Raw genomic sequence first — 10938 nt, 5'->3', positions numbered from 1 at the left:
AGGTTCATCTCAAAGGCTGATACAAGGGGGAACGGCGTTTAATCCCGGGTTTTTATCAGCCCCTCGCTGACAACCAAGTCAGCTAACCACTTGTGAGGCTCCGATATGACTCCCTCCCTGACAACCACTAAAGGCTGATTAACCCTCACTCCTCCGCCCTGAAAACCAGTAGAAGGCTGAAATATAGCCCCCCCTCCTCCCAGGGGAGGGGTATTCCAGCCCTTTATCTGGTTTGTCAGGGAGAGGGCGTTATCCTAAGCCTTTCTCGCTAGTGGTCGGGGAAGGGTTTACATGCAGCGCCTTTTATCTGGTGTCCAGGGGCGCTCTCCCACTGAACAACCCAGCTAAAGGCTGATAACAACCTCCCACTCCCTGACAACCAGCTAAAGGCTGATACCTCCCTCCCCTGACAACCAGCTAAAGGCTGTAAACCCTCCCCTGACACGCAGCTAAAGGCTGATAACCCCTCCTCCTGACAACCAGTACAAGGCTGATACCCCCCTCCCACCTCCTCTCTCTGTATCAACCTCCCCCTGACAGCTAAAAGGCTGATAACCCCTCCCCACCTGACAACCAGCTAAAGGCTGATAACCCCTCCTCCCTGAACAGCTAAAGGCTGATAACCCCTCCCCTGACAAACCAGCTAAAGGCTGATAACTCCCTCCTCCCTGACAACCAGATAAGGGCTGATAACCCTCCTCCCTGACAACTCAGCTAAAGGCCTGATATAACCTCCCCTGACAACCAGCTAAAGGCTGATAACCCTCCCCCTGACAACCAGCTAAAGGCTAAAACCCCTCCTCCTGACAACCAGCTAAAGGCTGATAACCCCTCCCTGACAACCAGCTAAAGGCTGCATAACCCTCCCCCTGAACAACTGCTAAAGGCTGATAACCCCTCCCCTGACAACCAGATAAAGGCTGATAACCCCTCCCCCTGACAACAGCTAAAGGCTGATAACCCCTCTCCCTGACAACCAGATAAAGGCTGATAACCCCTCCCCTGACAACCAGTAAAGGCTGATAACCCTCCCCCTGACAACCAGCTAAAGGCTGATAACCCCTCCCCTGACAACCAGCTGAAGCTGATAACCCCTCCCTCTGTTAACAGCTGAAGGCTGATAACCCCTCCTCTGATAACCAGCTGAAGGCTGATAACCCTCCTCTGATACCAGCTGAGGCTGAGGATAATAAAGGGGAAACTGTTTGACATCAACAAACCAGGTTGTAAAATTCTAGTAACTTTCCCCAAATTCCCAGTTTTTCCAGAACTCCTGATTGGTTGATAATGGGGTTGCCATTTGACATCAACACAACGTACATATCACAGGAGACTGCTGCTCTATAATGACCGCACGGAGCAAACGGAACGGCATCAAACACCTGGAAACCATGGAAACCATGTGTTAGATGTATTTGGTACCATTCCATAGATTCCCTCCAGTCATTCCACGAGCCAATCCTCCCCAATTAAGGTGTCACCAACCTCCTGTGGTACATACACCGTTCTGATAACCTCGTAGACCAACCTGATCTCAGGGCTTCCTTCAGATGAAACAGAATGGTGAGCTATCGCATGATCAGGCTAGTTCCCGAGAATACAGTTTGGATTATATCAAAGTGCAAAATTCTGGAAACTTTCCCCATAAAATGCTGAAGTTTCCCAGAAATCCCAGTTGGAAGATTCTGGGAATCAGGAAGGAAAAGTAGGAAGTCCGACCTGGACTTCTGGAAAACCTGGTGACAGCAATGTTACAGCGCTGGCAAGTCAACTACACACACTATACTGTAAAGTACTGTATAATAATAATAGATTACGTGTAGTGTGTGTGTTGTATTATCCTCATTCTGTATCACTATGTACTAAAGCACTGCTGATATCTGAATATCTGTATATGTTATACAACCATTACTATAGTACATACTTATAATAAAACAATTAGTGACAAATAATAGAGCTGTGTTATGACCTTTACATGACCTTCACATTCCAATCAGAGCAGGGATTAAACTGCTTCAAAACGTCCCGCTACAGATTCTCTGTTGCCTGATGGAGATTGCCAGAATAAAGGAAAGTCCATGTGCTGTTCCTGAAGCCCACTTTAAAGGCCCAGAATAGGAGTGGGTCCACTGGGATCCTATTTCAATCCCTCTATATGTGATTCCATATGTCATTCTCTAGTGGGATGCCACCCAAACAACACATCTATGATATTCCTATGTGAATCAATGCCATACTCTATCCCATGAAAGGGGGAGGAAGTAGAGAGGATGTATGGAGAATATAATGGGGTTTCTAGGYCAAATCACTTGCTCATCAGCTCAGGCATCTGTCATAAACTAGACCAGACTGTCATGTTTTTAAAAAGATAGTGCTATCCGGGATCTTTGGGACGTCCACACCCTAAATCCTAACCCTTACCCTAAAACTTAACCAGAAGCCTTTACCCTAACATTAACAATTTTAAATGTAAATTCAAAGGGGTAATGTCGGATTGGAATGATCCAGAACAGCAAGTACCGTTTTAAAAAAAAGGAACGAAAGTAGACTGAGATCCTAGATATGTTCCAGAGATACAAACTCTGTACATGCCGGCTCCTAGGTTATAGCAGACTGTTAGCTACGTCTTTATCGTGTGGATTGGTGATTGGACGTTAAACACGCAGACGTGAAACACCGAGGCGTTGTAAAGATCTGATATTGTGCGCAGCATGTGTGTCTCTGAACCGCACCCAGTCGAATCAGCCTCCTTCCCCCTGCGATGCGATGTACGTCCCATAGTGACGTCATCGCCTGGGCAACGCTACTGCCGAGTGAGACGTGTTTTGCTACATTGTTGACGTTCTCGGTCAACATTTTTACATTGTTTTCAGTTTTAGGAATAGAGCAATAGCAATCATTTTTGTTGTTGTCACGGTCTGATTTCTCACCAACTCTCTACGATTTTACTGCGCGTCGAGCAAACTCTCCCGGAATCAGGCACCATGAAATGGATGTTCAAAGGATCATTCTCTGGGTAAAGGGGGTTACTTGTTTCATAACAGGCAATAAGGAAATGTCATTAGGAACAATATGTATCTTAATCTGCCTTCTTCTTTTTTTTAAATAGCAATTGCTGATTATGATTGGCTACTTTTCTGCACTAACATTGCTGACTGTAGTGACCCAGCCGGTCAGATGTTGTTTAGTCTCTTTGGTTACAAAATAACATTACGAAGTTAATCGAAATTGTATGTCGACGTACTATTAATGTTTGTTCAAAAGACAAGTCAAATATTGCATATGTATTGGTTGTTTAATTGGCTAAATGTGCTTATGCGTCTTCATTTTGAATCGCCTCGATCCGACATGTCGTTCCTATTGCATGACAACTGATAGATAGTGATATTGAAAGTAAATAGATCATATCCAATAGGACAGGCCTATTCGTTCTAAAAAACAGTTGGCAATGAATGTCCCACCGCTGAACATTAGGTTATTATCGTGATAACATTAAAACGTTATATGGCTGAATATGCTTACATAACATGGCCAAACTATTTATATCTTTTAAAAAAGTCTCCTAAAAATATTATTTCGTTTTCTTGAGTTTTCTTTTTCCCTTTTATTACATATTTTGGATATAGGCCACACCTGTATGGTTTATGTGTTAGATTGACACAAGAGAAGTAGCCTAGGGGAAATATTGACATATTTATCCCAGTGAATTGGCAGCTTTTGCCAGTGATTACCCAGAGTGCATCTGATGTCCAACACTGCTGCTGATGCCTGTGGATCTCGGTCAGGCAACGTCATGTGACCTCTCGTCAAAGTTGATCCTCCTGTCACAGCCACCCAAGAGGGTATGTTCCAAATGGAACCCTATTCCCTATATAGTGCATAAAGTAGTGCACTACACAGGGTAGGGGGCCATTTGAACACACCCTGCTCTTGGTGAACTGAGTAGGTCAGGGGGCAACCACCGGCCTGTTCTACTAATCTAGTGGCTCTTAAGGTTCTTGATTAGCTGAATCAGCAGGTTTAGAGTAAAGGCTGGAGTAAACGCCTACCCTCTCGGGGACTGGAGCATTGAAACATGTTGTATTACTGTACTGATGACATGTACACCCCTCATCAAACATCTCTTGAATCCGATCTCTTCTTCTCAACAGACATCGGTGTGTATAGAGTCGACCATTCATAACACTCTCTAATCCGTCTCTGTTTTTCAACAGAACATCGGTGTATAGAGTCGGCCAAAATACGCAGCAAGTACCCAGATCGGTTCCGTGGAGTGGACGGTTTACTGGGTTAGTGGATGTTTTGTTGTATCTTTTGTGGACAGGGAGCATGCTGAGACCAATGTCTCTTTTACAGATGCAAATAAACACATCAATATGAAATGCAAAACAGATATACAAAACGCTATAATAGAAAACTAAGCACATTCTTCAGTAAAAAGGTCCTCAATCAGTCTGAATTGCCCTAGAGGCATATTTTTCCAAGTAAGGTACAAACATGATTACCTAACTCTGTAGGGACCGAAGGAATGTCCATTTAGCCCTGGCCTGCTATGGTACTCCTACGACTAATGTTATTAATGATTATTAGGTCAGCAGGTTTTTGGTAAAATCACTTTATAAAGTGGTTCACGCAGCGTTATAACATATTTATTACAATGTAACATTAATAATGTATATGCCTGTCCTCATCAGGCTTTAACGATTACCGATCACATCGGTCCCCAATTCAAATGTTTAAGATGCAAGTGGACCCCAAACGCATCCAAATGTAGCATAGCATGCATCGGTCAGAAAAAATTTGGAATTGCCGGTTCCCTTTTTTTTTTTTTTTGCATCATATTATGTTACTTTCTAACTTGTGAAAATGCAGCTCATCATTCGTGTCAAATTGCATGTACAGAGCCTTCAGGAAGTATTCACACCCCTTGACTTATTCAATTCACACCCCTTGATATAGTATTCACACCCCTTGACTTATTCCACATTTGTTGTGTTACAGCTTGAATTCAAAATGGAAAAAATATATTTTAAATCTCATCTACACGCCGTACCCCATAATGACAAAGTGAAAAAAATGAAAATTATTTAAAGGAAATAAAGACATACAGTGCATTCGGGAAAGTATTCAGACCCCTTGACTTTTGATAATTTTGTTACGTTACAGCTTATTCTAAAATGGATTGAATCGTTTCCCCCCGTAAGTACGTATTCACACCTCTGATTCAATACATGTTAGAATCACGTTTGGTAGTGATTACAGTGTGTATCTTTCTGGGTAAGTCTCGGAGAGCTTGCACACCTGGTTTGTACAATATTTGCCCATATTCTTTCAAATTCTTCAAGCTCTGTCAGAGTGGTTGTTGATCATTGCTAGACAACCATTTTTTTGTCATAGATTTTCAAGATGATTTAGTCAACTGTAACTCGGCTACTCACATTCACTCTCTTCCTGGAAAGCAACACACAGTGTAGATTTGGCCTTGTGTTTTAGGTTATTATCATGCTGAAGATGGTGAATGCTTAGCTCCATCCGTTTCTTTTATCTGAATAACTCCCTAGTCCTTAAAGATGACAAGCATACCCATAACATGATGCCAGCCACCACGTTGCTGGAAAATATGGAGAGTGGTACTCAGTAATGTGTTGTATTGGATTTGCTCCAAACTTAACAATTTGTAATCAGGACAAAAAGTCAATTGCTTTGGCACAGTTTTTGCAGTATTAGTTTGGTGCCTTGTTGCAAACAGGATGCATGTTTTGGAATATTTTTTTTATTCTGTACAGGCTTCCTTCTTTTCACTCTGTCAGTTAGATTAGTATTGTGGAGTAACTACAATGTTGTTGATCCATCCTCAGTTTTCTCCTATCACAGCCATTAAAACTCTGTAACTGTTTTAAAGTCCCTATTGGCCTTGTGTTGAAATTTTATATTTSCTCTCCAGCAACTGCGTTAGGAAGGACGTCTGTAACTCTGTAGTGACGGGGTGTATTTATACACCATCCAACGTCTTATTAATAACACCATGCTCAAAGGGATATTCAATGTCTGATTATTATTTAAATTAAATAATGTTTTACAGTCATCTTTCCAATAGGTGCCCTTCTTTGCTAGGCATTGGAAAACATCCCTGGTCTTTGTAGTTGAATCTGTGTTTGATATTCACCTCCCAACTGAGGGACCGTACAGATAATTGTATGTGTGGAGTATAGAGATGAGGTAGTCATTCAAAAATCATGTTAAACACTATTATTACACACACAGTGAGTCAATGCAACTTATTATTGTGACTTGTTAAGCACATTGTTCCTCCTGAACTGTATTTAGGCTAACCAGTAAAGGGGTTGAATACTTATTGACTCAAACCATTTCAGCTTACATTTTTTTAATACATTTCTGAGAAACATAATTCCACTTTGACATTATGGGGTATTGTGTGTAGGCCAGTGACAACATCTCTATTTAATCTATTTTAACTTCAGGCTGTAACGCAACACGTTTTGGAAAAAGGGGAGCCGAGTACTTTGTGAAGTGACTGTAACTGCGTTGACAGTCATTGATCTACAAGTCATTTTACATACCGAACATCAGTAGCCTGGTCAAGCTGTGCGCACTGTGCCCCGTTTCACACGCTGACCATCGCAAAGGCAGACGGCCTGTTCCTGATCTTGTACATCTGCGCGGCACTTTCAGCATTCAAATGCTAAAATGTCTTCCGTAATATTATCAACCAGCTCTCACAGTCTCATGTCCGAATTAGACATTTATCCATGTTTCTGAAATGTCTAATTTCAAAGTGTTTTGTTACGGCTCTATCGTTCTACGGTTAAGTTTAGCCGTTAAGGTTTAGGATTGGCTTAAAACCAAAAGATAAAACAACTTTCTATCGCTGGATTTGAACATGCAACCTTTTGGAACCAGAGGTAGATGCTTAAGGTATGCCCCGTCCACAACACCCTTAGCAAAAACCAAAGCCTTCTTGAAGGTAACGCTCACTGTTGCCTCCTAGTGGCTGGTGGTTTCCACGTCARCTCCCGACGTCCTCAGACATGGATAGACTGTCAAATACTGACTTGTATCACGGGCGACCTGGCTGGATACTAGGCTTTATTAGTTGAGGGACAACCTATGTCATTTGCTAGGTTATTGTTATCTATCCACTGTTGAAAAATTTAACAGCAAAACATGAACATTAGTGGGGTGATGGTGATTTTTCAGGACTAAAAGTAGGGAGACCAATCAGGCTACAATCTTTATTGTTCCAGGAGGCAATTTTAAGTGAACACTTCATAAACATCCCAATACGACATGACTTCTGTGTTGTCCTGTTTTGGGTAGGTGATCGTTGGAGAAGTGTCTGGTCTCGATTGTTGTCTGTTTTGTCCGGTGATCGTGGAGAAGGGTGTCTGGGTCTCAAAAGATTGTGTTGTTTTTGTAACGGTGATCGTGGAGCAGGTGTCTGGGGTCTCCCAGAATTGTGGTCTGTTTTTGCTAGGTGAATCGGTGAGAAGGTGTGTCTCAGGATTGGTGGTTTGTTTTTTGTCGGGTGATCGGGTTGGTTCGCCGGGTGTTGGTTCGCTTGGGGTGTTTTGTAGGTGGTGTGGCGCAGGTGTCTGGTTCCTTGTGTTGTTTTGTTGGGTGTCGTGGCGCGTGTCTGCGGTCTCCGTTGTTGTCTGTTTTTGTCGCGTGCATCGTGGCGGATTGTCCTCACCCGGCAGGCGGAGGACCCGAGGCGGTCCTTCCTCCCACGATCACTAACAGACCCATCTGAGACCAAGACCCTTCTCCACGATCATCCTACACACAATCTGAGACCCGACCCTTCTCCACGATACCTACAAAACAGACACAATCTGAGACCCAGACACCTTCTCCACGACATCCTCAAAAACAGACACAATCTGAGACCCAGACACCTTTCCACGATCACCTACAAACACACAGACACATCTGAGACCCAGACACCTTCTCCACGATCACCTACAGACACAATCTGAGACCCAGACACCTTCTCCACGATCACCTACAAAACAGACACAATCTGAGACCCAGACCTTCTCCACGATCACCTACAAAACAGACAACACACAGTCATGTCATATTGGATGTTTATAAGTGTTCATCAAAATTCCCTCCGGAACAATAAAGATTGTAGCCTGATTGTCTCCTACTTTAGTCCTGAAAATCACCATCACCCACTAATTCATGTTTTGCTGATTAATTTTTCAAAGTGGATAGATAATAATAACCTAGCAAATGACATAGGTTGTCCCTCAACTAATAAAGCCTAGTATCCAGCCAGGTCGCCCGTGATACAAGTCAGTATTGACGTCTATCCATGTCTGAGGACGTCGGGGATGAGTGGAAACCACCAGCCACTAGGAGGCAACAGTGAGCGTTACCTTCAAGAAGGCTTTGGTTTTTGCTAAGGGTGTTGTGGACGGGCAATACCTTAAGCATCTACCTCTGGTTCAAAAGGTTGCAGTTCAATCCAGCGATGAAAGTTTGTTTTATCTTTTGGTTTTAAGCAATCCTAAACCTTAACGGCTAAACTTAACCGTTAGAAGCATAGAGCCGTAACAAAACACTTTGAAATGACGTTCAGAAACATGGATAAGTCTAATTCTGACATGAGACTGTGAGAGCGCGTTGATAATATTACGGAAGCCATTTTAGCATTGAATGCTGAAAGTGCCCGCGCAGATGTACAAGATAGGAACAGGCCGTCTGCCTTTGCGATGGTCAGCGTGTGAAACGGGGCACAGTGCGCACAGCTTGGACCAGGCTACTGATGTTCGGTATGTAAAATGACTTGTAGATCATGACTGTCAACGAGCTACAGTCACTTCAAAGTACACGGCTCCCCTTGACTTTTTCCAAAACGTGTTGCGTTACAGCCTGAAGTTAAAATAGATAAATAGAATGTTGTCACTGGCCTACACACATACCCATAATGTCAAAGTGGAATTATGTTTCTCAGAAATGTATTAAAAATGTAAGCTAATGTTTGAGTCAATAAGTATTCACTTTTACTGGTTAGCCTAAAATAGTTCAGGAGGAACAATGTGCTTAACAGCACATAATAAGTTGCATTGACTCATTGTGTGTAATAAAGTGTTTAACATGATTTTGAATGACTACCTCATCTCTATACTCCAACATACCATTATCTGTACGGTCCTCAGTGGGAGGTGAATATCAAACACAGATTCAACTACAAAGACCAGGGATGTTTTCCAATGCCTCACAAAGAAGGGCACCTATTGGAAAGATGACTGTAAAACATTATTTTAAAATAAATAATCAGACATTGAATATCCTTTGAGCATGGTGTTATTAATAAGACGTTGGATGGTGTATAAATACCCCCGTCACTACAGAGTACAGACGTCCTTCCTAACGCAGTTGCTGGAGAGAAATATAAAATTTCACAAAGGCCAATAGGGACTTTAAAACAGTTACAGAGTTTTAATGGCTGTGATAGGAGAAACTGAGGATGGATCAACAACATGTTGTATTACTCAATACTAATCTACTGCAGAGTGAAAAGAAGGAAGCCTGTACAGAATAAAAAAATATTCAAAACATGCATCCTGTTTGCAACAAGGCACCAAACTAATACTGCAAAAACTGTGCCAAAGCAATTGACTTTTTGTCCTGATTACAAATTGTTAAGTTTGGAGCAAATCCAATACAACACATTACTGAGTACCACTCTCCATATTTTCCAGCATAGTGGTGGCTGCATCATGTTATGGGTATGCTTGTCATCTTTAAGGACTAGGGAGTTATTCAGGATAAAAAGAAACGGATGGAGCTAAGCATTCACCATTCAGCATGATATAACTAAAACACAGGCAAATCTACACTGTGGTTGCTTTCCGGAAGAGAGTGAATGTGAGTAGCCGAGATAAGTTTTGACTAAATCATCTTGAAAATCTCATGGCTGTGTTAGCAATGATAACAACCACTCTACAGAGCTTGAAGATTTTGAAAGAATATGGGCAAATATTGTACAAACGGTGTGCAAAGCTTCCAGAGACTTACCCAGAAAGATACACAGCCTGTAATCAATACCAAAGTGATTTCTAACATGTATTGAATCAGGGGTGTGAATACTGTACTTACGTGCGGGGGAAACGTATTCAATCCATTTTAGTATAAGCTGTAACGTACAAATTGTACAAAGTCAGGGGTCTGAATACTTTCCCGATGCACTGTATGTCTTTTATTTTCCTTTAAATTAAAAAAATAATAAATCATGTTTTCATTGCATATTACTGGTAGATGAGATTTAAAAATATAATTTTTTCCATTTTAAATTCAACTGTAAACACAACAAAATGTGAATAAGTCAAGGGGTTGAATAGCAGGTCAGGCTAAATGGACATTCCCTCGGTCCTACAAATTAGGTAAATAATGTTGTTGTTTTTTTGCAACTTGGAATAATATCCAAAACGTAGCGGTTCTCAGGGCTAAATTTATTTATTTCACCATGTTAGGCTAGTTGAGAACAAGTTCTATTTACAACTGCGACCTGGCCAAGATAAAGCAAGCAGTAGTGACACAAGACAACAACAGAGTTACACATGGAGTAAACAAATGGACATTTCTTCGGTCCTCAAGAGTTTAGGTAACTCATGTTTTGTACCTTACTTGGAATAATATGCTCTAGGGGCAATTCAGACTGGATTGAGGACCATTTTTACTGAAGAATGTGCTTAGTTTCTATTATAGCGTTTTGTATATCTGTTTTGCATTTCATATTGATGTGTTTATTGCATCTGTAAAAGAGACATTGTCTCAGCTGACTCCCTGTCCACTATAGATACAAAACATCACACCCAGTGAAAACCCGTCTCACTCACCGGAACCCGATCTGGGTACTTGCTGGCGTTATTTTGGCCGGATCTATAGAAACGATCGTTCTGTTGAAAA

General features: G+C 41.8%; 1 long non-coding RNA gene across 1 annotated transcript; it reads right to left on the bottom strand.

Moving 5' to 3' along the window:
- Nucleotides 1-555: 555 nt before the first annotated feature.
- Nucleotides 556-1213, bottom strand: LOC139026325 (uncharacterized). The gene is made up of 3 exons (XR_011478101.1): nt 1028-1213; nt 896-997; nt 556-831 (listed from the first exon to the last, which is right to left on the bottom strand). It is a non-coding gene; the product is annotated as an uncharacterized lncRNA (long non-coding RNA).
- Nucleotides 1214-10938: the final 9725 nt, after the last annotated feature.

The sequence above is a fragment of the Salvelinus sp. IW2-2015 genome, unplaced genomic scaffold (genome assembly GCF_002910315.2).
Source record: "Salvelinus sp. IW2-2015 unplaced genomic scaffold, ASM291031v2 Un_scaffold4441, whole genome shotgun sequence".
In the NCBI taxonomy this organism is placed as follows: domain Eukaryota; kingdom Metazoa; phylum Chordata; class Actinopteri; order Salmoniformes; family Salmonidae; genus Salvelinus; species Salvelinus sp. IW2-2015.
This window is presented reverse-complemented; position numbering and strand designations above follow the sequence as displayed.